The 26,955-nt window shown below is 46.6% G+C and overlaps 1 long non-coding RNA gene and 1 pseudogene across 1 annotated transcript; one reads left to right on the top strand and one right to left on the bottom strand.

Moving 5' to 3' along the window:
• LOC120392877 overlaps positions 1–25,820 on the bottom strand; it is a 64,030-nt pseudogene extending 38,210 nt beyond the window's left edge.
• LOC120392878 lies at positions 8,201–8,599 on the top strand. Its single transcript, XR_005591811.1, has 2 exons — positions 8,201–8,274; positions 8,425–8,599. It is a non-coding gene; the product is annotated as an uncharacterized LOC120392878 (long non-coding RNA).
• Positions 25,821–26,955: the final 1,135 nt, after the last annotated feature.

The raw sequence follows: 26,955 nt of genomic DNA, 5'->3' as shown, positions 1-26,955 counted from the left end.
TGATGCCCCGTACATGTGCCGTTGTTGGCAAAGTTTGAGGTTTCAGTGTTTGGGCTTCCATTGTGTAGCAAACTCTTCCTTCACAGCCAACATATAAACAGTTCCTGGACAGAAGGCTTTGTCGTGCTGACATTGAAGTTACTGTGACCTGCCCCCAACCTTGTAGAAAGAGATTAAAAAATGCTGGGTTTTTAAAAACAAATCCTAAACTGTCATCCCTAAGCCTGGAAATTACAAATTCAGGTTCTACTTTAAAGTCAGTTGAACAAGGATTGGAAATCAGAGAAATGTGCAAACCCAAACTGTCTAGGGACCCTGTAGTACCACCCTGGGAACAACCTGAGATCCTGGAAAACACTGTTGGGGATTAAGTCCCTCCCCGCCTCACCAGCTTTGCTTGTAAAAAGCAGAGATGGAGCCTAGCAAGCAACCTCATTTTTGCCAGTGGAAGATGAAAAGTTGGGTAAGGGCAGCAGCACTTCCCTAAAGGAAGATCCCTGGTACCTGCGCCCAGAGGACTGGAGCACAATGGATCCACATGTCAGGCCCTATAAAGCACGGATGGGGGTTGGACCAGCTGGCTGCCCTCAGAAGAAAACGGAGGGGAGGGGAAAGCTCACCACCCTCACCCAAAATTCTAAGGGTGCAGGAGAGAAGGAGCCATGGAGGCCACTGGGGAGCTGGATGAGGTGTGGGGCCACGAGGCTGTAGAGCAGTAGGACAACAGGGTGAAGAGGAGATTAAGTGAAGTCCGTGTCAACTGCGGTTTGAGGAAGGCTGAGGGGAATTAAGGCCACTCTGGAGTTGCAGAGGGTTGGTGGGAATTCAGAGCCATATGGGGTTTGGTGAATAAGGGCTTGTGGCCAGGTCAGCCTTCGCAGCAACCCCTTGTGGTCCACCATGGTACAATTCACCATGCTTCTGTTTCCCTTCAAGATCTTCAATGGTCAGCTGCTACCTCTAATGTGACCCGGTCTGTGGTGACTTAACATCCCAGTTAAGTCTCACACCAAAGTTCTGCCTCTTCCAGGATAGCCAAGTTCCAACACATATAACACAAAACCAAAAGAGTGAGTTGTCCATCCCAGCCTATGGCTGGACCAAGCCCTTCTATTTGCTCTGTCTTTTCTACTTAACCCACACCTGGCCTCCCTGTTTCAGGCTGCTGTTCCCTCAAGGAGGCCCTGATCTGCAGCAGTCTGACCCAGCTTCCTGGCTCCAGACAGGTTTCTCTCACTGAGGCCTGGTCTACACTAGGACTTCAATTCGAATTTAGCAGCATTAATTCCCTTTACTTTTTTAGTAGATTACATTTAACACACAGTCACATAATGTGTTTGCTGCTGCTGCTTCTTTTTTTCTTCTCTGCTTCTGCCTGATAGCATACTTCCAGCTTCAAATGGGTTGTGTGGTTGACCGGTCAGTTCATACCTCTGGTGTTTGTAACTTTGAGGTTCTACTGTTGTTTATTTTTACACAGAATTTTTCCATTCCCTTTACTTTGCAGTGAGAAATCAATGCATATTCCTCTGGTCACCCTCAGTCTGCTGTAGAAAAGGCCAAGCCCTTCTATTTGCTCTGTCTTTTCTACTTAACCCACACCTGGCCTCCCTGTTTCAGGCTGCTGTTCCCTCAAGGAAGCCCTGATCTGCAGCAGTCTGACCCAGCTTCCTGGCTCCAGACAGGTTTGTCTCACTGAGGCCTGGTCTACACTAGGACTTCAATTCGAATTTAGCAGCATTAATTCGAATTAACCGCGCACCCGTCCACACCAGGAAGCCATTTAATTCGACCTAGAGGGCTCTTTAGTTTGAATTCGGTACTCCACCCCGACGAGGGGAGTAGCGCTAAATTCGACATGGCTATGTCGAATTAGGCTAGGTGTGGATGCAAATCGAACTTAGTAGCTCCAGGAGCTATCCCACAGTGCACCACTCTGTTGACGCTCTGGACAGCAGTCCGAGCTCAGATGTTCTGATCAGCCATGCAGGAAAGGCCCCGGGAACATTTGAATTCCTTTTCCTGTCTGGCCAGTTTGAATCTCAATTCCTGGTTGGACATCGTGGCGAGCTCAGCAGCACTGGCAGCGATGCAGAGCTCTCCAGCAGAGGAGTCCATGCAATCTCAGAGTAGAAAGAGGGCCCCAGCATGGACTGACTGGGAAGTCTTGGATCTGATTGCTGTGTGGGGTGATGAGTCTGTGCTTTCGGAGCTGCGCTCCAAAAAAAGGAACGCAAAGACCTACGAGAAGGTCTCCAAAGCCATGGCACTCAGAGGATACAGCCGGGATGCAACGCAGTGCCGCGTGAAAATCAAGGACCTGAGACAAGGCTACCAAAAAATCAAAGCGGCAAACGGACGCTCCGGAGCCCAGCCCCAGACATGCCGCTTCTACGAGGCACTGCATGCCATTCTTGGTGGGTCTGCCACCACTGCCCCACCAGTGACCGTGGACTCTGAGGATGGGATAGTGTCGACGGGCAATTTCTCGGCGATGTTCGCCGATGGGGAAGATGAGGAAGGGTTTGTGGAGGACGAGGCAGGCGACAGCGCTTACAATACTGCTTTCCCCGACAGCCAGGATCTCTTCATCACCCTCACAGAGATCCCCTACCAACCCTCCCCGGCCATTAACCCGGACTCTGAATCAGGGGAAGGATCAGTCGGTAAGTGCTATAAACATGTAAACATTTATTTTTTAAAAAACAGGACTAAAAACTATATGAAAAGAAGGTCAATACATATAGGGATCGAGCAGAAATCCTCTTGGGACAGTTCCACGAAGTTCTCGTAGAGGTACTCGAAAAGCCTCCGCAGGAGGTTCCTGGGGAGAGGTGCCTTATTGGGTGCTCCGTGGAAGCACACTCTTCCGCTCCAGGCCATCCTGAGGTACAGTGGGAGCATTGCCTCGACCAGCATGGCAGCATAGGGCCCTGGTCTGTGCAGGGATTCACGCAGCATGCGCTCTCTGTCTCTCCTAGTGACCCGCCTCAGGGTGATCTCGCCGCGACTGCTGCATCTAATTAGGGGAATTACTGTAATGTTACTATTGTGAATGCTTGACTTTTCCTTTGCATAACAATGACCGTCATTTAACAGCCACGTGGTGGAGGCTGCAGAGGAAAAGCATACAGGGATCTTTCCCTGGGACAGCCGCGAGGGGCTCGAACACGGTCAGACTTTATGCTTTCCAGATTGCCTGCAGCAGGAGGGCAGTGCTATCCATTAACTGTTAAGCAGCCTAAAGTTTACGGCTTACCAGGCCTGGCTGCTACACAGATTCTGCTGTCCTGCCCCGCTTGTCCAATCTCCAGTGCAAGACCCCAGGCAATGAAAGCGAATGCCGAAAATTCAAACTTGTCCTGAGAGCACATGAGATTAGGTGCCCTGTATGGTCTTGTTCACAGAAACTGAGTAGACTGTGTTCAGTGTTCACAAACATGTATCTTTGCAAGGAAATCACTTCCTTTTTCCCATCACACAGCTGCGGCTCTTTCCCGAACTGCCCCGGCATCCCCCTCACAGAGGCTGGCGCAGATTAGGCGGCGAAAGAAAAAGACTCGGGACAAGATGTTCGCTGAACTGATGGCCTGCTCCAGAGCCGAGGCGGCCCAGCAGAGCCAGTGGAGGGAGACCCTCTCTCAGCAGCGCTCACAGCGAACGGGAGGACAGGTGGTGGCAGGAAGACCAGCAGGCGACTCAAACGCTGCTTGGACTAATGAGGGAGCAAACGGACACGCTCCGGTGCCTTGTGGATGTTCTGCAGGACCGCAGGCAGGAGCAGAGAGCCCCCCTGAACTGTATCTGCAACCGCCCTCCCCCGCCACAAAGTCCTGTCCCCCCCTCACCCAAAATCACAAGATGGAGGGGCGCTAGGGGCCGTGAAAACTGTCACTCCACCCCAGCACAGCGCTCATGTACCAAACAGCTCTCATTCCCTAAAGTATGAGAATTGCTTCCCTTCCTGGCTCACCCGATCCCAAATCCCAGTTTCATCCCCCAACTGTGTAGTTGAGTATTAAAAATAGTTTGCTGTTCATTACTGTTTCCGTCGTGTTTCTTTGCAGAAGACTTTGTGTGAAGGGGGGGGGAGGGGTTTGTTAATTGCATAGGACAGCCACCATTACCAGGGTACAGACATGGGGACAGGATCAACAGCAGGTCACACACAGAGTGCAGACACTAGGCACCCGGGTCACTCTGGGAGGTGTCTGCTGCCCCAGGTCAGTCTGGGAGGTGTATGCTGCCCCAGGGTCCGAGCGCCTGGCATCCACAAATGGCAAGGCAGGTTGCCCTTACCATGCCCTTCCACCCTAGCCATGAACCTCTCCAATGCCCTGAGCCCCAGCCAGAGCCATCATCCCCCTACAGCTACTCACCCTTCCCACACACCCCTCACCCCTTCCTGCAAACCCACCCCTTCCTGCACACCCTCCTGTAACCGTCCTCCCCCCAGAGACCGCTGTAGGAGCAGGAGCCTGTCAGTCCTCGAGTGTAGAAGTGGTCTGTACATCACTGCACACCGTACCCACCACAGTCTGCGTCCCTGTTTGAACCCTTGAACGCGAATTCGTTAGTAAAGAAAACTTTGTTAATTAAAAATGTTCCAATAACTTTATTTTTAAGCGTCTGTTGGAAGGGGGGAAACCTGGTGAACGGGGTATGTAACCGCTGAAAAAAGTGAATAGTAACTGAAACAGGGGCAGGTTCAGCTTCTTTGTAAAGAGACTGGACAGTCATAGGTTACCCTGCTCTCTGAGGAACCTAGCTTTCAAAGCCTCCCGGATGCACAGCACTTCCCGCTGGGCTCTTCTAATGGCACGGGTGTCTGGCTGAGCGTAATCAGCAGCCAGGCAATTTGCCTCAACCTCCCATCCCGCCATAAAGGTCTCCCCCTTGCTCTCACAGAGATTGTGGAGCACACAGCAAGCTGCAATAACAATGGGGATATTGGTTTCGCTGAGATCCGAGCGAGTCAGTAAGCTCCTCCATCTCCCCTTGAGACGTCCGAAAGCACACTCCACCACCATTCTGCACTTGCTCAGCCGGTAGTTGAAGAGCTCCTTGTCACTGTCCAGGGCGCCTGTATAGGGCTTCATGAGCCAGGGCATTAGCGGGTAGGCTGGGTCCGCGAGGATCACTGTAGGCATCTCCACATCCCCAACACTTATTTTGTGGTCCGGGAAGAAACTACCTTCCTGCAGGCATCTAAACAGACCAGAGTTCCTGAACACACCGCATCATGAACCTTGCCCGGCCACCCGACGTAGATATTGGTAAAACGTCCCCTATGGTCCACCAGTGCTTGCAGCACCATTGAAAAGTAGCCCTTTCGGTTAATGTACTGGCTGGCCTGGTGGGCCGGTCCCAGGATAGGGATGTGAGTGCCATCTATAGTCCCACCGCAGTTTGGGAATCCCATCGCGGCGAAGCCATCTATGACAACCTGGACGTTTCCCAGGGTCACTACCTTTGAGAGCAGTAGGTCAACGATTGCGTGGGCTACTTGCATCACAGCAACCCCCACGGTAGATTTGCCCACGCCAAAGTGGTTCGCTACTGACCGGTAGCTGTCTGGCGTGGCAAGTTTCCAGAGGGCTATGGCCACTTGCTTCTGCACACTCAGGGCTGCTCGCATCCGGGTGTCCTGGCGCTTCAGGGCAGGGGCCAGCAAGTCACACAGTTCAAGGAAAGTGCCCTTACGCATCCTGAAGTTTCGCAGCCACTGTGATTCATCCCAGGCCTGCAGCACTATGCGGTCCCACCAGTCCGTGCTTGTTTCCCGGGCCCAGAATCGCCGTCCCATAGCATGAACATGACCCATTGCCACCATGATCTCCGCGGCGCGGGATCCCGTGCTTTGTGAGAGGTCGGTGCCACTCTCACACTTCATGTCCTCACCATGCTGCCGGAACCTCCTTGCCCGATTTCTCAGCAGCTGACTGTGGAAGAGGTGGACGATAAGGTGCGAGGAGTTGACAACGGCCATAAGTGCAGCGATGATCGCAGCGGGCTCCATGCTCGCAGTGCTGTGGCGTCCGCGCTGTCACTGACCAGAAAAGTGCGGTAACAGATTTCCCGCCGGCGCTTTCAGGGAGAGAGGGCGGGAGTGACGGTTGAATGACGACAGTTACCCAAAACCACCCTTGACACATTTTTCCCCCAGCAGGCATTGGGGGCTCTACCCAGCATTCCAATGGGAAGCGGGGACTGCGGGAACTGTGGGATAGCTGCCCAGAATGCACCACTTCCAATGTCGACGCTTGCCCCGTTAGTGTGGACTCACAAAGTCGAATTAGTGTCCTTAGTGTGGATACACAAATTCGAATTCATAAGGTCGAATCCACAAATTCGACCTAAGTTAAATCGAACTACTCTTGTAGTGTAGACATACCCTGAGTGAGAGCCAGCGAGCTACTCCCTTTCCCAGCCAGCCAGCCACTCAGCTTGGTTCTCTCTTTTTAGCCCCTCACTCTAGGCCTGTCACCTACTCCTGGTGTAGCAAGGTGGGGCTGATTGAACCTACAAGTTGTCAGCCCCTTCTTAGCTGGTGTGTGGGTTGTACACCCCATCACAGGGCCATGTGCTTTTATGGGCCTGGGGAATGCAGGAGAGGAGGGAGGTGGGGGAGGGAGAAGGAAGGTGTGTTATGGGGAAGAACTGTATACGTTTCAAACAATAGCAATTTCTTTTTGTAACTGGGGTAGAGAAATGTCAAATGGTAAAATAAAAGACACACTGCCAGCTTCCTGACACCCTTTCACCTAAACAACTGGGAAGGGCTGTCATGGCTAGTAATGAAGGTTTCCTGGAGCCAGCTCAATAGCCTCATACTCACACCAGAAATCATCTCCCAGCTCTACTCAGGCAACAGGTGCAACAGGGCTCTTTAGTCTATCAGAGACAGGCATAACAAGAACCAGTGGTGGGAAATTAAAACCAGACAAATTTAAATTAGAAATGAGGCACAAATTTCTAACAGTGAGGGCGGTTAACCATTGGAACAAAGCTACCAAGGGAAGTGGTAGATTCTCCATCTCTTGATGTCTTCAGATCAAGACTGGATGCCTTTCTGGAAGATGCTTTAGTTAAACCCAAGTTACTGGGCTCAGTGCAGGGGTAACTGGGTGAAATGTAATGGTCTGTGTTATACATGAGGTCAGAGTAGATGATGTAATGGTACCGTCTGGCCTTACAATCTATGAGTCCATGAATTTCTGTAGTGGATTTATAGCCTCCTCCCTTTTGGAGACCAACTTTTTCCCCCCCAACATGGAATTACTTTAAGCCATTGGGGCCTGGAAACACAAAATGATATTCCATTTAATTCTTTTCCGCACGTCTATTCCCTAGTCCTTAGCCACTGTCGTCCATGGCTTTGTCACCTTTCTGTTGGACTGCCACAACTCACTCTCTCTTGGGATGGTCTAAGCATCCCATTCAGAAGGCAGCAGATCAATCCTTAATCTACAACGACCAAAGTGAGCATATCACTCTGTCTGATGCTCCAGCAACTCATCTGGCTTCCCATTCCCATCCCCAAATTCAAAGTCCTGGTACTAATTTGCAATGCCAGAAATTGGTCCCAATCTGGCATGTGCACTAGAAAACTCCATGTTGCAATTTGCAGCAGTGTGACTGAACGGGAAGCTACAATGATGCAGTGCAGCCACATTAGCCATTTTCTTTTGTATGCACACAATGCACTATGTCCACAAACAGCACGATCTGCAAGTGCTGCAGGCCTGTGGCTTGTTGCATCTGACCCACACTTCTTAACACAGCTCCCTGAACCAGGAGCATAACATCTATGGTTTATAGTGTATGTTCTCACTTCAGTTTTTAGTTTATGCATTGCTCCTTTAAATGGTTCTGTCCTGCCCTAAAATCTGCACATATGTTGTGAATGGAACATCCTCTCACTTGCAGAAGATGTGATGCGGTCAGCAGCTCCCACTGCCCTCTGCCATGATGCTTGTGGGCCTGCAGGGCCAGGATGTATCATGAAGAGCACCAGCAGCTGTGGGTGTCTGTGCTCGTGAGGGGCTGGATTTTAGTCATTTGTTCAGTTGTTTTGATTGTTTTGTTATGTTTTCAGATCTCGTTTTGTGGTTTGTTTTGGAGCTCAACTAGCTGTTCCCTTGCAGGTAGCTCTTTGGGAGCTTGAGATGACCATGCTCTGGGCTCAGAGGGAGAATATCACTCAGGGCCCCTCCTCCATGTAGCCCAGAGACTTCGGAGTTCTTCCTCACCTCCTGTTGTGGAGTCCCTGGGGTACGTGCAGCTTCCCGGGGGGAGGATGGGAGCAAGGAGAACCACGGGAAAATACATGGAGTTACTTGGAGGTGTGGGAGTGCAGAGGGTAGTGCTCGTCTGGCTGTTAATTCATTAGTTCATTATCCTGCTCTGTGTTCTTATTTGCAGATCTCAGCAGTATGGAAGTTGCTGCTGAGGCAGTGAACACACCATGCAATGTGTGCGAATGTACGTGCACCATGCACCAGGACAATGTCACTATCTGCTGCTTTTCCCTTTTATGGTTTTCAGAAGAATCCTCAAGGGACCAAATAAAACCAAGATTTCTGTTTTAAAGTTGAAATTCAGATGTTGTTGCAGTGTATTTCTGGCATTGCTAACCTGGGTGGGGAAGTGGGGGAAATGTTTGGGGCCAGACAGAGCAAAGACGGGACAGTCTCCGGCCAGTCTCCCTTCATATGCTCTGGGGCTGGCATGCAGCAGGGGTACAAGTAGCAGAGCTGGGTGGAACTTGGAAACAATTTTCTGTTGCTAATTTTGCATCACCTTTTGTTAATTCATCCACATTATGAAATCGTCTGCTTAGCTTCAGTGAGCAGCTTGTCACGATGATGCCAGTACTCTGAGCTATCCGAGCTGTCCGGGGCATTGTCGGATTGCACTGGGAATATTTATTGCCCCACTGCAGCTGCTCTGCCAGTGCTTGTGCTGAATCAGTGGAGAGAGACATGGTAGGTGACAATATGTCATTGCATTCTATTAAAATCCAAAGGTGATGTGATCTCTTGTGCATCGCTGTAAGTACGTGGCTGTGCAGTGTTACAGGTGTGTTAGGAAGATGTGCTGCTGCTGGTAAGGTCAAAGTTCTCTAGCACAGACATAGTCTCAAACCGCTCATCCACCAGCACCCTGCAGAAGAGCTGTGCTCACAGGGACAATCCAACTAGAGGAGCCCAGGCTCAGACTCTTGGGCATTGGGGCAGAGAATTCTCAACAGCTAGAGCCCTGCAGTAGAACTCCTTGTCAGAGGGGATCAGACTGAGTCCTGGCCTGGCCATGGTCAAAGCAAAATGCAAGATCATCTCTTTGCTAAAGACTTTCCCAGGAACAACTCCAGGATCAGCACAGAATCATGGAGTGTAGGACTGGAAGGGATCTCAATAGGTCATTTAGTCCAGTCCCCTGGACTCAAGGCAGGACTAAGGAATAACTAGACCAACTAGCATGAGAGGGAGATGGTGTAGTAAGAGGAGAGAGAAAGAAGAAGGAAGAGAGTTGAGGGGTGGAGCAGAGAGAGAGAGAAAGAAAGAAATCAATCCCCTCCCAAAAAACCATACCTGTGAGTCAGGGAGAAATGAAATCCAATATGGTACAAAAATGTTAAATAAATAGATATGTTCAGGGCTTAGATACCCTGGTGACAGGTAGGACTGGACAAATAGTTTATTATTTGGTTCAGTGCCTGAGCTCAATAATATGAAATAAATATTTTATCTGGGTTCATTTGAAACAGTAAAGTCAATTTTTCCTGATTAAATGAAAACAAAGGAAAAAATTTGTTTGGACTCTAATGAAATGTTTTGTGCTACCCTAAACAAAATTATTAGTTTTCAGGTTTTGTTTTTGTTTAACTCTATTTTTTTAAAATTAAACTTAGCTAATTTTTCCTAACAAAACATCATTTTGACACAAACTTTGAAATTTTGGTTCAAAAATGTCTAAACTAAATATTTTGACTTTTTTGGAAACTTTCCCCCCATTTTTATTCAGTCAAAACCATTCATCAGATATGACCTGAATTTGTGAACAGTTTCAGTTGACCCGAAACTGCTTTATTTGCCAAATCAACTATTCACCGTGTAAATTTCACCCAGCTCTAGTGACAGGCACCTTAGAAATATCTAGGATTAAAATACCTTAGCTTCTCTCTCCTACTTCCTGAGTCTTTCCTGATCTCAAAAATTTCCCCTGGCCACACTACTTACCCCTGTCTCTCAGGCTCATCTGTGGGTAAGGTAATTGGGTTAACTGTCATTGCAGCACTAGGCTGACTAAGCCAACCCCACATGTATTAACTGCAAATTTAAACACAATCCTCAGAAGTTACACAATTCTATGTGGTCACTGTACCAACCATGGTGAAGAGCTGCACTGTTGTAGAATTTCTGGGATAGCAGCAGTAATAAGGGGATTTTAAAAAGAAAGAATAGTTACTTACTCTAGTTTCTTTAATTTACATTTTGGATCCTTCAGTGCTTGACAGAGCAGGTAAATAGACGAATGCTGTGGCTTACTCTGACGTTGCTTCCTTAAAAAGGAGAAAATAGAAATGTTCTATATTGCTCTCTGAAGACAGATTTTAATTCTATTTCCTGAACATTGAAATAGCCTCTTGGACAGTGTCATACGGTGCATATAGATTATTCTGCAGTTAGTTAGTTGTAAGTCCCCAATTCAAAACTACATCTAGTACTTTGATATGTATTTTAAGTATATGGAGTCAAATAGAAAACATGCGACTAAGATTAATCCATTCATTTTATGAACTTGTGGTACTCTAATTCTCTGAATATTAAAACCAGTTCTAACTACTCACACAAATGGGAATGTCTCCAGAGGTTTTATGCTTGTGTGTCAGGCAGTAACTGCAGTATCATTTCTGGAGATACAGTAGAAATTATTGTGTTTATTTAACTAGGAATGTTGTCTTTAATTTGCCCACAAAGCTGAAAACCAAATATAAGGTATTTGCTTAAAATTGTAAATATGACAAATGTTACTCAATAGTGTATAATTAGGGTTATGCTTAGTGAAATTACATCCCTAGGAGGAACCAGAAATGGATCTTATTGTTTCCTGACAGCAGAATGTGTAAAATGGTACGTTAATTTTAAAAAGCAGCATCTGTATAAGAAATAGTGCTGGATGAATAATTAAACAACTAAAATTCAAGAATTTTAAAGTGAATTTATTTCCACTGTGTTTTATTTTGCACTTTCCAAATAGTCTAGCAAAGGGAATTTGCAGACAGGAATGTTGTTGAAGTAACGTGTTTAAGTCACTGTTACAGAATATTCCTGTGAAAGCAAAATTTGTATTTATAATCCTGAGCATTCATACAAGAAATCTGGTTCTCATATTTATGTTCATCGATTCACAGAACCAAAATATCTATGACCTGTGTGTCCAATCAAAATGAATAATTTAGAAAAAATAATATTTAAAAAAAATAAAATTGTTTGGATAATTTGTGAAAAAGGCAACATTCATTGAGTGAATTTTTCATTATTATCTGCCCAGCTCTAATAATCAGGTCTTTCTTAAACAGCAGTTGTAGAGGACTCGGGGAGACAGGGTGATAGTTGGAGAGACAAGTGGGGTCACGGGAAGGGTTTTTTATCATGGGGGCAAATAAATCACACATAAATTGCCAAGGAAATGGACCAGAGTTTGAGGGGCAAAAGCATGAGGAATGGAAGGGTATTAGGAACAAGGTAGATCAGAAGATAGGATGGGATGGTTGATGGTATTGCTGAGGCAGATGGTGGGTAAAAGGAGAGCAGGCCAAATCCCTGTCTTTTGTCACCCTGTCCAGTCTGGCTTCCTCACCACTGAAGCTTCCATCTTTGTTTTTATTAACCTCACCCTAGCCAGAGTTCAGGTACTCGGTCCTCCCTCTCGTCAACCTCTCCACTGCCTTTAACACCTTTGCCTACTCTCCTCCTCTTGAAACCTCTTCTTCCCTCAACTTTCAGGAGTCTGTTCTCTCCTGCTTCTCCTCCTACCTCTCTCGTCAGCATTTCATGTGCTGCATCCTCTCACCCTCCTCCATCTTTCATTGGCACCCCACAGGGCTCCATCCTTGACCTCTCCTTTTCTCCACCTACACCTTGACACTGGGCAATTTCATTCAAAATGTGGCTTTGACAGTCAAATTTATGATGAAGACTCAGATTATTATAAGGTAATCCAACACCGTGGTGTCCCAGTGCCTTCCACAAGACATCTCCCCTCCATCAGGAAAAAGCGAGGTTATCACTGGGATTATTTTTAAAGAACATGTGTAACGTGACGGTGCTGGTGAGAGCTGGTTCTCGTGGGAAAACTCAGTCAGAGACGTAGGGTTTGTATTTAGTTTTGAGGCAGTGTGTGTGTGGGGGGGCAGGCGGTTCATTCTTATTACATCTTTCTGGATAGAGATCTCTTTAATGTTTTTAATGAAGGAAATACTAATGGAAATTGTGTGATCATGGGAGACTTTAACTTCCCAGATATAGATTGGAGGACAAGTGCTAGTGATAATAATAGGCTCAGATTTTCCTGGATGCAATAGCTGATGGATTCCTTCACCAAGTAGTTGAAGAACAAACAAGAGGGGATGCTATTTTAGATTTGGTTTTGGTGAGTAGTGAGGACCTCATAGAAGAAATGGTTTTAGGGAACAACATTGGTTCGAGCGATCATGAGCTAATTCAGTTCAAACTAAATGGAAGGATAAACAAAAATAGATCTGTGACTAGGGTTTTTTATTTCAAAAGGGCTAACTTTAAAAAACTAAGGAAATTAGTTAGAGAAGTGGATTGGACTGAAGAACTTGTGGATCTAAAGGTGGAGGAGGCCTGGAATTACTTCAAGTCAAAGTTGCAGAAATTATCAGAAGCCTACATCCCAAGAAAGGGGGAAAAATTCATAGGCAGGAGTTATAGACCAAGCTGGATGAGCCAGCATCTCAGAGAGGTGATTAAGAAAAAACAGAAAGCCTACAAGGATGGGAGGGATCAGCAAGGAAAGCTACCTTATTGAGGTCAGAACATGTAAGGATAAAGTGAGAAAGGCCAAAAGCCATGTAGAGTTGGACCTTGCAAAGGGAATTAAAACCAATAGTAAAAGGTTCTATAGCCATATAAATAAGAAGAAAACAAAGAAAGAAGAAGTGGGACCACTAAACACTGAGGATGGATGGAGGTTAAGGATAATCTAGGAATGGCCCAACATCTAAACAAATACTTTGCCTCAGTCTTTAATGAGGCTAATGAGGAGCTTAGGGATAATGGTAGGATAACAAATGGGAATGAGGATATGGAGGTAGCTATTACCACATCCCAGGTAGAAGCCAAACTCAAACAGCTTAATGGGACAAAATCAGGGGGCCCAGATGATCTTCATCCAATAATATTAAAGGATCTGGCACATGAAATTGCAAGCCCATTAGCAAAAATTTTAATGAATCTGTAAACTCAGGGATTGTACCATATGACTGGAGAATTGCTAACATAGTTCCTATTTTTAAGAAAGGGGAAAAAAAAGTGATACAGGTAACTACAGGCATCTTAGTTTGACATCTGTAGTATGTAAGGTCTTGGGAAAATTTTTGAAAGAGAAAGTTGTTAAGGTCATTGAGGTCAAATGTAATTGGGACAAAATACAACATGGTTTTACAAAAGGTAGATCATGCCAAACCAACCTGATCTCCTTCTTTGAGAAGGTAACAGATTTTTTAGACAAAGGAAATGGAGTGGATCTAATTTACCTCAATTTCAGTAAGGCATTTGATATGTTTCCACATGGGGAATTATTAGCTAAATTGGAAAAGATGGGGATCAATATGAAAACTGAAAGGTGGATAAGGAACTGGTTAAAAGGGAGACTACAACGGGTCATACTGAAAGATGAACTGTCAGGCTGGAAGGAGGTTACTAGTGGAGTTCCTCAGGGATCAGTTTTGGGACCAATCTTACTTAATCTTTTTATTACTGACCTTGGTACAAAATGCAGGAATGTGCTAATAAAGTTTGTGGATGGCACAAAGCTGGGAGGTATTGCCAATAGAGAGATGTAGATGACCTTGTAAACTGGAGTAATAGTAATAGGATGAAATTTAATAGTGAAAAGTGCATTTAGGGATTAACAAGAATTTTTGTTTTAAACTGGGGACGCGTCACTTGGAAGTAACAGAGGAGAAGGACCTTGGAGTAGTGGTTGATCACAGGATGACTATGAACCACCAATGTGATATGGCCGTGAAAAAAAACTTGGGTCTTGGGATGCATCAGGCAAGGTATTTCCAGTAGAGATAAGGAGGTGTTAATACCGTTATACAAGGCACTGGTGAGACCTCATCTGGAATATTGTGTGCAGTTCCGGTCTCCCATGTTTAAGAAGGATGAATTCAAACTGGAACAGGTACAGAGAAGAGCTACTAGGATGATCTGAGGAATGGAAAACCTGTCTTATGAAAGGAGACTCAAAGAGCTTGGCTTGTTTAGCCTAACCAAAAGAAGGTTGTGAGGAGATGTGATTGCTCTCTATAAATATATCAGAGGGATAAATACCAGGGAGGGAGAAGAATTATTTAAGCTCAGTACCAATATGGACTCAAGAACAAATGGATATAAACTGGTCATCAGGAAGTTTAGACTTGAAATTAGACGAAGGTTTCTAACCATCAGTGGAGTGAAGTTCTGGAACAGCCTTCCAAGGGGAGTAGTGAGGGCAAAAGACATATCTGGCTTCAAGACTAAGCTTGATAAATTTATGGAGGGGATGGTATGATGGGATAGCCTAAATTTGGCAATTAATTGATTTTTGACTATGAGCAGTAAATATGCCCAATGGCCTGTGATGGGATGTTAGATGGGGTGGGATCTGAGTTACGACAGAGAATTCTTTCCTGGGTGTCTGGCTGGTGAGTCTTGCCCACATGCTCAGGGTTTCATTGATCACCATATTTGGGGGCGGGAAGGAATTTTCATCCAGGGCAGATTGGCAGAGACCCTGGGTTTTTTTTGCCTTCCTCTGGAGCATCGGTCACGGGTCATTTGCTGGAGGATTCTCTGCACCTTTAAGTCTTTACACCACGATTTGAGGACTTGAATAGCTCAGACATAGGTCAGGGGTTTGTTACAGGACTGGGTGGGTGAGATTCTGTGGCCTGCGTTGTGTAGGAGGTCAGACTAGACAATCATAATGGTCCCTTCTGACCTTAAAGTCTATGATTCTATGATTCTACATTGGGCAGTGAGTTCCACCATTGTGGCCCCACGGCTGTGACAACTTAGTCTCCTGCAGAGACGAGCCTTTCCTTCCTTGTCAACAGATTGCTTTTTCTTGTGGAATAAAGCCACCAGGCCAAGTCACTGTCATGGAGGGACTGGAGCTCTCTCTCTCGCTCTCAGCTGGGGTCAGCACTATATAATGCTTTGAAAAGAGTCAGTTCAACCACGTTTAACTCGACTCGGGTCAATAGGAGCCAGGTCATAACTCCATTACTCCTCTGCAATAGCCTTCTTCAGATCCTGCCTTAAAACTCACCTCTGCTGTGAATCCTGCAAAACACTTGACAATGGTTGGGCAGCTGGTGCACATGACTCCTGCTTACTAACTTCTGCCCATTAGACTAAACGTGATCATTTACTAGTTAGTGCATCACATGGTGGTGAGTTTGTGAAGTGGGAGCTGGAACTGACCAATCTCAATTCATTCTAGCCACCAACATCCTATTAGCGGGGAATCCCTAGCACTAGGCTGTTGGGTTTCAGGATTGTTAGACTGGGTTCTCTTCCTTGCTCTGGGAGGAGTCTACGCTCAGCTGGTTAGAGACAGCAGAGCCATTGCAACAACCCTCCTGCTTGGGTTGTCTTCAGTAGAACTGGCTAGAAAACGTTCAACAAACATTCCTTAATACCTCTGGGGAGAGGAAGAGAGATATCTCATTGCAGAATGGCTAATAACCCTATGGTTAGTGTTTTTCTCTCTGTTGGAGCTATTCCACTTTGTGCAAATCCTTAAGTATTCATTGGGCCAGAGAGAACAAGACTGATTCTATAACTGGGTAGTTAGGACACTGACCTGAAATGTGAGAGATCAGGGTCAGATCTGTTTCCTGCCTGATTTGGCCAGCGCTGATCTGCAGGGAGTGGTCCTGGGCTCTCAACCTCAACACATGAGCATCTGTCACTTGATTTAAAGGACCACTCCCATGAGTACAGGGGCTATTAGAGATCTGTGAACTGCTCGCTCTATGATCTAGTCCAGCGGTGGGCAACCACGGCCTGTGGGCCACATCCGGCCTGCGGACCATCCTGCCCGGCCCCTGAGCTACTGGCCGACGTTAGACCTCAGCCCTCCTCGCTGTCCTCCGTCCCCCGCAGCCTCAGCGCGCTGCAAGCGCTCTGGCCTGCCACTCCTGCTGGGCAGCGCAGTGGTGTGGTTGCAGGCTCCTGCTGCTCTGAGTGGCATGGTAAGGGGGTAGGGGGGTTAGATAAGGGGTAGAGGGTCCCGGGGGGCAGTCAGGGGACAGGGAGAATGGGGCAGTTAGTTGGGGTGGAGGTTGGGGGGGCAGTCAGGGAACTGGGAACAGGGAGGGTTGGATAGGCTTGGGGCTGTCAGGGGTGGGGATGTTGATGGGGTCAGGGCAGTCAGGAGACAGGGAGCAGGGGGGGTTGGATAGGGGGTGGAGTCCCAGGGGGGTGGTTAGAAATGGGGTGGTCAGGGGACAAGGAGTGGGGGGGTGTTTGATGGGTCAGGGGTTCTGAGGGGGGTGGGAAGTGGGAGGGGCAGATAGGGCGGGGCCAGGCTGTTTGAGGAGGTACAGCCTTCCCTATCCGGCCCTCCATACAGTTTTGGAACCCGATATGACCCTCCGGCCAAAAAGTTTGCCCACCTCTTATCTACTAGACAGGAACAAAGAGCCACTCTGTCTGAATGTATTGATATTTTGGCTTTTTTCACCTTATAGGCAGGTTGGCAAAATGAATGAGACTTAGATCCATGCTATTAGAGGCCTGGGTTCTATCCTCGGCTCTGTTGATGTGAACTTGCCAATCGCTCTGTTATCTTGGCTGTAAAATGGGTAGGTGATAGTTATACCTCCCCTAAGGCAGGGTTTTGAGGCCTATGTTAATAAGGGATGAAAAAGGCAGAGAAATATCAAGAGCAGCCAAGAAACAGCTGGGATTAGAACTCACAAGCTTTTAGCTGGTACCTCAATGCACCATCTGCTAAGCTACTCACTATTGTGGAATCTTCCCTCACCCAGAAAAAAACAAAAAAACCTCTACACTCTCTGCATGACATTGCACTGGTTATGTGGAAGATTGCACTGGTTATGTCTTGCAAGATGTGCGCGGCATGGTAGGTCGGGTTAGGATTGTTTTTGGAGACCTGCCAAGCAGTTGTTAATAGAGACACTGAGACACACCACCAATTATTGAATGCACCTTTTTTTTTTGTTAAAATCCAATTATACTGATAGGAAGAAGCTTCTGAAATATTTTTAAGTTCCTATGTACTACTGATTTTTTTAACTGATAATTTTAGTTTTATCCACATGCAGCAAATTGTGGTGAAGAGTGCTGCAGCATAGTTTGGTGGTGAAGACCAGGGCCGGCTCCAGACCCCAGCGTGCCAAGTGCTCTTGGGGCGGCATTTTGCCGGGAGGGTGGCAGGTGGCTCCAGTGGACCACCCGCAGGCGTGCCTGCAGAGGGTCCGCTGGTCCCGCGGCTTTGGTGAACCTCCCGCAGGCATGCCTGCTGGAGGTCCACCAGAGCCGTGGGACCAGCGGACCCTCCACAGGCACATCTGCAAGAAGTCCCCCGGAGCCACGGGACCGGCGACCACCAGAGCGCCCCGTGCGGCGTGCCACCCTGCTTGGGGCGGTGGAATTCTTAGAGCTGCCCCTGGTGAAGACACCTGTTTTCTGGTTGCAGCTAGGGCTGGTTGAAACTCAGAATTTTGTGGGAAATTTCAAGTTTGGTTTTGTTCTGAATTTTATTTGATCAGCGAACTGTTCAAACACACTGCCTTCTACACACAACAGCACGGTAAAACTACATGCTGATTTTCAGTTGAGGCCTGATCAACACACAGTGTTATTACTGCTATAACTATTTTGGTTAGGAGAAAATTTTTACCAAAATGTTTGGACCAGTACAATCTCTAGGGTGGATGCAATTTTACTACTATAAAGGTGCCTTAGTTGTACACCGGGGATGTGGAAGCTTGTTTTGTTTCCTAGTGATTTCCTCATCATGGAAGGTCTCAGTGAGCAGCTCTCAACCGTTCTTGTACAATTGTTGACACAAAGCAGGTTTCCTCCCTGCTCTTTTGTCTCACCCTTTCATATCTGTACAGAAAACAGTACAGCAAACATTTCAGTCATTGAGAGGATAGAGCAGACCAAACAATCACGATTTTTTTTAAAAAGGTTATTTTTTTCAGTAGTGTGATAACTGTATCATTAGCTTACAGTAACAGTAGAATTGGTCTCAGGTGGATCATTCAGCCAATTAGTAGTTATCAAGACAGAGGGAAAGCAACATTTAATCTGTTAAAGAAACTACAGATTTTTCAGCTCAGATAATACTTACTGATGTAGCCACGTTTGTCGTCTTGGGAGTTCTTCCTCATGGTCTTCTAAACTAAATGTACAGTCACACATACAAAGTGACTCCAGACTACGACAATGCTTTACACAGAATGAAAGAGCCCTTTGATCCATCTGGGTAAATTTATTTTGATTTAATTTCAGTTCAGTGAAGTGATCCAATGCATTAACTGCAAAATCTTCTTCATGCATCTCATACACACAGTGAAACAACTCAAGCTGATAACTTTGATAAATCCTCATGAACACAGGGCAAGGTTAAATCTGTTTGTTGGTTTGCTTGAACCCACTTCAGTAAATCTGCCTTAATTTTAGGTGAAAGTTTACACCCAAATTTTTCCTGCAGATCCTTCATTCTTTCTTCATTTAAGAACCCAAACAGGAATCGCACTGTTAACATTAAATAATTTTTAGAGTTTCTATAGTTTTCTAACAACGTTTTCACATCTTTCTTGGGAATCCCTGAATCTGTTGTTTCATCTTCCTCCAGGACATATAACAAAGCTGCAAAAAATTCCTGAAAGCTTAAGTGAATGAAGCTGTAGAGACATTCGCAGTCAGTTTCTTTTTGAAAAATATTCTCATTCAAAAAGAGAGGGAGAGAGTTTTCTCGATCTAAGCCAAACTTCTTGATTTCTTCTTCCTCAAACAGTATCTTTTGTTTCCAGATTCCATCAGCAGCCAAAGAGCAAAGTCCCCTCAGATTTCCATATAAGTGTTGCTTTGTATTGTTGCTGAGAGGCTTGACTAAACTGGAAAGATAGAGCATATACACTCCAGTGACTGTTTTTGAAGTTTGTGTGAGATTCTCACCTTTTTCAAGCTGTTGTTTCAGAACAGTGCAGATGATCCAACATACGAAGGGGACAAAGCACATGGTGAAAAGAATTTCATTTGCTTTCACAAATCGTAAAGCTTGTCTTGCTTGGTTTTCATTTCCAAAGAACTTGTGGAAATATTCTTCCCGCTCAGCTTCGGAAAACCCCAGGATCTCTGCATAACGTGAACACTCCAAACATTGCCCGAGTTTCTCCAGAGCAGCTGGTCTTGTAGTGATCATCAGGTAGGACTCAGGAAGAACTGTTCTCCTAAATAAACTGCTCAGGAGGATTTCCATTGGCTTCTTCTCCCAGGGGTCAGTGCACAGATTATCTTTAGGCTGATCAAAGGAAAATCTCAATTCATCAAACCCATCTATTATGAACAGGAGTTTTTCTGGATTCACCAGAATGTGGTTAACTGGTGCATTTGTATTAAGCCAACTTTTAAAAATCATGTCAGCCACACTTCCCTGCTCATTAAGAAGGTTCATTTCCCTGCAGTTTATGTAGAAAACATAATCAAACTTTTTCTTATAGAGTTCCCCAGCTGCCCAATCGTACATGATCTTTCTTGCAGTCATTGTTTTCCCAATCCCAGCAGCTCCCAGCAGCACAACGACTTGTGGTGTTTGTCCATCTTTATCAGGTTTATAGAGAGTGGTCAGTGTAACTGCAGAACTAGCCTGTTCAGTCATGATTTCTGCATGTCTCCATCCCATGGCCATTATTTCATGTTCTCTCTCCTTTGCCTGACGAGGTCTGTCTACAATAGTGAGGTTTGTGTATCTTCTGTTTAGAATCATATAGTCACCAAAACAACTGTTCATGTCTTTATTAGCTTGTATTTCTTTTAATATCTTCTTTATACTTCTTCTTGTAACCTGTATCAGCAACATGAGACATTAGAAATATTGAACTGAAAGTTCAGAAAACAGACAGACTAATCTCTTAAAATAGTTCTACTGTAACAACAATAATGGTTCTTCACATTTATAATGAAACCTTCTTCAAAAAGGATCCTGAAATCACTCAACTATGGGTGAGATCCTGCAGCCCTTATTCAAATACGGTCGCCCCACTGAAATTATTCATTTGAGTAAAGACTGTAGGCATCACTTCATCCCCAGTGAAATGCAACCACCTCTCTGGTGAAACCCAGCTACTGTCTGACAGTGCACAGGAACACTACACAACAAGAAAGGTCAACAGTGGAAGAGAATATCATATGCAGTTGAAACAATACTGGGAATGTAGATGGAAAGAATGTAGCTTCATAAACTAGAATTTGTCAGGACACATGGGTTTACAAGAGAGAGCGTCACAGGATCTTTAATTACCACAATTGAGTACTTCCAGTTACCTTCCTCACTTAAGAGATGGTGCCCCTACACAGGGGCAGCTCTAGACATTTCGCCGCCCCAAGCAGGGCAGCATGCCGCAGGAGGCGTTCTGCCGGTCGCTGGTCCCGCGGCTCTGGTGGACCTCCCGCAGGTGTGCCTGCGGAGGGTCTGCTGGTCCCGCGCGGCCACTGAAGCTGCGCGGGACCAGCGGACCCTCCGCAGGCACGCCTGCGGGAGGTCCACCGAGCCGCCTGCCGCCTCCCGGCGACCGGCAGAGCACCCCCCGCAGCATGCTGCCCCAAGCATGCGCTTGGCGTGCTGGGGTCTGGAGCCACCCCTGCCCCTACAGCAGAGTGTCCTCCAGCATGAGGCTAGTACATTTGCTCAGTACAAACCCAGAGGGACTCTTTGCACACATGTGTATTGGAAGTTGCCCAAGGTAATAAAAGTCCCACTCAGCCCATTATATAAAATTGTTTGTAAAACAACTGATACAAACTGGATTATTTAAGCTAGAAAAGCAGTACTGAGGGGTCTGCAAGGCTCCTGGTAAAGTCATAGGTTGGCATGACAATGAGCCGAGAGATTCTAGAAATAGGAAAAATGTTTATAATTGAAATCACCAAAGGATTTTGATTGGTTCATTGTAATGGCATGAGGCTGCCACCCCATTTTGTACACAGTTCGTCTGACAGTTGCTAGAAGGAACAGAAGAGCACATGAAATGGAAGGTGCAAACTTCCCCATCATGGCTGCAATTCCTGGGATTGACCATGACACGAAGAGTGGAAAGACAGACAAATTGCTTAGGATGAGAACAAAAGGATTGAACAGAGATGTAGGGACAAAATCAGAAAGGCTAAGGGACAAAATGAGTTACACCTAGTAAAGGACATAGAAAGCAATAAAAGGCTCTATGAATACAACAGGAGCAAGAGAAGGACAAAGAAAAGCACAGGTCCACTGCTTAGCAGGGAAGGAGATCTAATAATGGATGATACCTAGAAGGCTGAGGTGTTTAATGCCTATTTTGCTTCAGTGTTCACTAAATATGTTAATTGTGACCAGATGCTAAGACAATTCTTATTAATAACAAGAGGAAAACCCAAAAGCCAGAATAGGAGAGAGCAGGGTAAAGACTACTTAGATAAGTTAGACGATTCAAGTCAGCAGGGCCTAAAACTCACCTTAGGATACTTAAGGAACTAGGTGAAGCACTCTCTGAACCAATATCTCTGAAAACTCATAGAGGACGGATGAGGTCCCAGTGGGCTGGAGAAGGGCAAATATCTTTTTAATGATGGAACAAAGAACCTGGGGAATTATAGACCATGTAAACTGTTCATTTTTTCACAGCAATAGTTCTGTGAACGTATCCAACTGAGTAAGCAGGAACCGCTGTCCTTAGGTAACTTCCTGAGTAGCCATCACATACCTTTGCCGACAACTCTGATGGGTTTTGACTCTGATGAAACTCTGAAAGGGAAATTACACAGTGAAAGAATGTAGAGTGTATTTCAATGCAAGTGTGTTTCTGTTCTGTACAGAGGCAGCAAGTGACAGAATGATGCAATTGCATCCTGTGTTAATGAAGTAATCACCAAGGAGAGCACTGCTACCAGCCGTCAATGTATGAAGTCCAGTTTGGGGAATACTGTGAAGGGAGCTCAGTTTCTCGGACCTCCCCCTGCCTGGTTCCACTGATGACTAGTCTGCACTTTACATGATGAGCCGGCCACGTGGTCAGAGAAACACAGAACAACTGGCACTGGGACAAACAGTCAATTCAGGAGTGTCTGTGGGGAGAGGGAATCCTCACAAACACTCATGTTCCAACACAGATTAGGTGAAACAACTAAAGGGTCCATGCAAAGGAGAATTCTGCCCTCGGTCAGGGATGGGCTGGGTGGCCCAGGAGAGCCTTTAAAATGTAGGGATCTAAAACAGACACTAAGGGCAGCCCGAGGGAATTTGTTCATTTTGGGATAACTACCATTTGGGGCCTCCCCCGCAACAACCCCTAGCTTCTCACTAGATTCAGTTACTGATAGAATGTAGAATGCTGCCTGGATTAAAATTCGCACAGGTAACCAGAAATGTTTGCTTAATATTGCCACTCCTTTTGCCAAGCATCTGTGACTAACTTAGGGGAACAAAGAACCCTTTCCCCACCCCTCAATAATTATTATTTTATTACTGAGTTTTGATAGGATCTAGAGCCCCAATCGGGGGCCCATTGTACTAGGTCCTGTGCACACACATAACATGACTGTCCCGGCCTGACAGAGCTCACAGTCTAAACCAAGGAACTGCCCCCTGCATTGCGCTCTGGAGGCTGCCAAACTTTCCCCCTGGGGGACTGTCCAGGGGAGTGAATTCCAAAGGCCTCTAGGGAGAGCCCCACTGCCAGCCCCAGAGCTTCCATCCCAGGGACCCCAGGCAGAACCAGCCCAGCTGGGCTCCACTGGCACTATAGGATGCAGGGAAGTGGAACAGGAATGACTGTAACAGGGTTGAGTTTAACTCCATCACTGAGCACATGGAATCTAACACTGCTCCACTACAGACTGGCTCCCCACTGGCACTGGCTCTTACACTCTTGTGGGACACTGCAAAGCAGCCTGGAGCCTCTGGAACTGCAGCTCTGCAGCTTTGCTGGCTCCTTGGCTGTTTATACTGCACTGAATTTGTTTCTTGCATTAAAAGATAGCCTTGGAGATAATAAAGATCCTGCCTGGAACCCCTGGAATGTCTCATGTTGTCAACCAGCTGTTTGGGGATAACATACTCTGCTGTGACCAGTTACCAGTTACAGATCCTCAGTTCTCTGTCCCAGCTCTAGCACAGGTTAGAGCAGCCTGGAGGCTGGTCTTACTTGCACTAGTTGCTAATGGTCACCAAGGAATGATCCTCCAGCTAGGGATGCATCCCAGTAACTCCTCGTCCCCACCTCTCCCTGTCCATGACACTCCCTCTGCACTGCTCTGTTGGCTCTACACCCACTGGGGACTCCCCAACACTGCGGATTTCCTCAGATGCAGAGTTACAGGCTGTCTCTTCTCCTTTTGTGCCAGCTGAGTGGTGAAAAGGGAGTGGAGTAGGTGAGAGAATCTGGGCCACTGTGGGCATCTCTGCTCTGAGTCCCCCTGGCTTCCTGCTTGGATTCAGAATTTGTCATTCCTGCTATCAGCCTGTTTCTCCTGTACCTGCTGCTGCCGCCCTGGAGCAGATTCTTGGGGCAGACTCCCAGGTTTTACAGTAACTTTAGGTTTCTTACCTTTCTCTCTTTCCTCTCTGAGTTTTGCAGCTGAATCTTGGAGGTTGATCTGAGTGAAAACCTCTATGGTTACATCTACTGCAGCGTCTCCACTATAGAATTCCATCAGGAGGTTCTTCGTATCTATCCTGTCGGCATTCTCCAGCCGACCTCGGGGGATGTTACCTTTCCCCTCAAAGTCAGAATGTGACAGTTTGTCTTTAAATCTTTTCAAATCTTCCTGAGAAAGGTTGTCGAGAGCTCGTAAGAGCAAGTCACTGATTCTGCTGCTTTGGTTACCCATCACTGGGCATCAAGAGAGAAGCTATAATGCAATGTAAAATCTTGGTGTTAATCATTAATTGGATCATTAATAACAACAATTATTCCCATGTTGAGGAAAGAAGTAAGCTAGTAGTGGGAGAAGGTCACTGGGATTCATAACTCCTCAGTGTTTCTCTCTCACAAATGATTCTTTGTGCTTGTAGCCACATCTGTAAAATGGAGATAATCCTACTGATCTAACGCACAGGGTGAGGTGCAGCTTAGCTAATGTTTGTAAAGCCAAGTGAGGTTTTAGGAAGATAGGGGCTATGGTAATAGTATTTATCAACCAACTGGGTTTGAAAATAGAGGTGGGACACCCTAATTTAATTAACATTTCAAAAATATAAACCCAGAAAATACAGTCCTGGAATATCAGGCCCTGCATCCTGAGATCCAGCGTTAGCTTGTGAGAACCTCCTGGGTATTTTGAATATCAGAGCAAAGTGAGGTGGAGCAGTGGTAACTTCTGACATATGGTGTGTTCAGTGGTGAGCTGGAGCTGGTTCGCACAAACCGGTTGTTAAATTTAGAAGCTGGTTTAGAACCGGTTGTTAAAGGGGTGGGCAAACTCCGGGCCGTGGGCGACATCCAGCCCGTGGGACCAACCTGTCTGGCCCACCTGAGTTCCCAGCTGGGGAGGCTCCCCCAGCCCCTCCCCTACCTTCCCTGCTCTTGCAGAGCCCGGCGCCAGCACTCTGGACCGCTCCTGGGTAGCTCTGCAGCTCCTGCTGCTTTGAGCAGCATGGTAACGGGGTGGGGCTGTGAGCTCCAGCGGGCCACGCGGCATCCATACACGCTGTCCTGAGCAGCATGGTAAGGGGGCCGGACCGGGGCTGGGAGGAGGGGTTTGATAAGGGACAAGAAGCGGTTGGAGGGGGCGGAGGTTCTGGGGGGGTGGGCAGGGGCCGGGGACGGGGTGGGGAGGCGTGGGCATTCCGGGGGTCTGGCGGGGTGGTGGGGGAGGGGGGCGGGCAGAGGGGACAGTAAGCCGGTATGCCCTGCACGGGCGTAGTGGCAAGAGCAGGTGCGCTGCACCAGTGCGGCCCAGCTTCCCAAGCAGCAATTTAAAGGTCCTGGGGCTCCCAGCACCGGCTGGAGCCCCGGGCCCTTTAATTTGCTGCCAGAGCCCTTCTGCTGGAGCCCTGGGATAGTAGCAGTGGGGCTATGGGGGCTATTTAAAGGGACGGGGCTCCCGCTGCCTTTACTGCCCTGGACCCTTTAAATAGCCACCAGAGCCCGCTGCCACTAACCCAGTCTGACAGGTCTCACCACCCACATGTACAAACTACAACTAGCTCAGATGAAAGTTAGCCTATCCCAAGAGAAAATGCAGAAAGTGATGGACTTACTGTTAGTCAGAACGCTCTCATCAACATCATCTGAAGGCCCTGGTTTGATGTGTTTCGCTCCGTCTTCTTTGTGTTCAAACACAGATATATATATATATATATATAAAACATAGGAAGAGGAACAGGAAACTGTTTGCTCAAAGTTTATTGTGCAATACAAAGAAACTAAAACATCTCCAGCTAAAACTGAACTTCAGCACTTTCTGAATTTCTCTAACAACCCTCATACCACAGCCAGTATGATTTAAAGCCTTCTTAGTCCATGTATGTATACTGTGTTGGTTTTTATTTCTTTTATTGACTTTAGGATTCACCTCTTTGGCTTCAGCAACTTGTTTCTCTGAATAGTGAGGTTATGAACTCCATAGACATGTTCACCACTTTTCCCTTCCCACACACTCCATGTTGGGAGAAAATATCGTAGCAGCTTTAACCAAGACAAGCCACGTATAATAGCGAGCAGCAGACAGAATGGGGACTGGACTTTGCATCATCTTGATACATAAATAGCAGTGATATCAGCAGGAGTTGAGGCTTACATCCTATTCGGGAGTGGGGGAAAGAATCCCTATCTTTAATATTTAAAAAATCATGAAAACAGAACTTTTGACAAAAACGAAGTAAGCAGAATTGGATCTTTGTGGACCACAAATATCATAAGCGTCAAAAGTGAGCTTGGAAAGTTTTACGAGTCACTCATACAGTTACTCAGAAGGAAATTGCTGCTTGTTAAACGGAAGAAGGAGGACACGTTTCTGATACATCCAAGTGAAATTCTTAGTCTCTGTCGTCTTTCTGGGGCAATTTTCTTTGAGATCAAATAAGCAGCAACTCTGAGCTCCCATGCTGGCTCACACCCCACCACCTGCCACCATTTGGGGCTTTGTTGCCTCATTTTAAGAATTTCTTGTGTTTTTCTTTTTGTTTGCAGCTGCCAGAAGCCTTTGTCCCAGCTGAGGAGTGGAAACAAGAGGTTCGCTGTTCATTTCAGCAAAGAAGTAAGAAAAATGGGAACCAGAATCCATTGGTCCGACTCCTCTTAGGATGGAAGCAGAGAGAGGGGTTTCTGCCTGAGGGCAGATCTCAGCTGGTGTAAGTCAGCTTTAGTACTACTGCCAAGGGATGGCCCATATACGGGTCCCTAAATACATAGCTTTACAGAGGGCTGCATTTGCTTGTATCTGCCCTGCACATAGAGTGAACATGATAACCACTGCCCTA

The sequence above is a fragment of the Mauremys reevesii genome, unplaced genomic scaffold, assembly GCF_016161935.1.
Source record: "Mauremys reevesii isolate NIE-2019 unplaced genomic scaffold, ASM1616193v1 Contig120, whole genome shotgun sequence".
Lineage (NCBI taxonomy): Eukaryota > Metazoa > Chordata > Testudines > Geoemydidae > Mauremys > Mauremys reevesii.
Note: the sequence above shows the minus strand (reverse complement) of the source record. Positions and strands in the feature narration are given on the sequence as shown.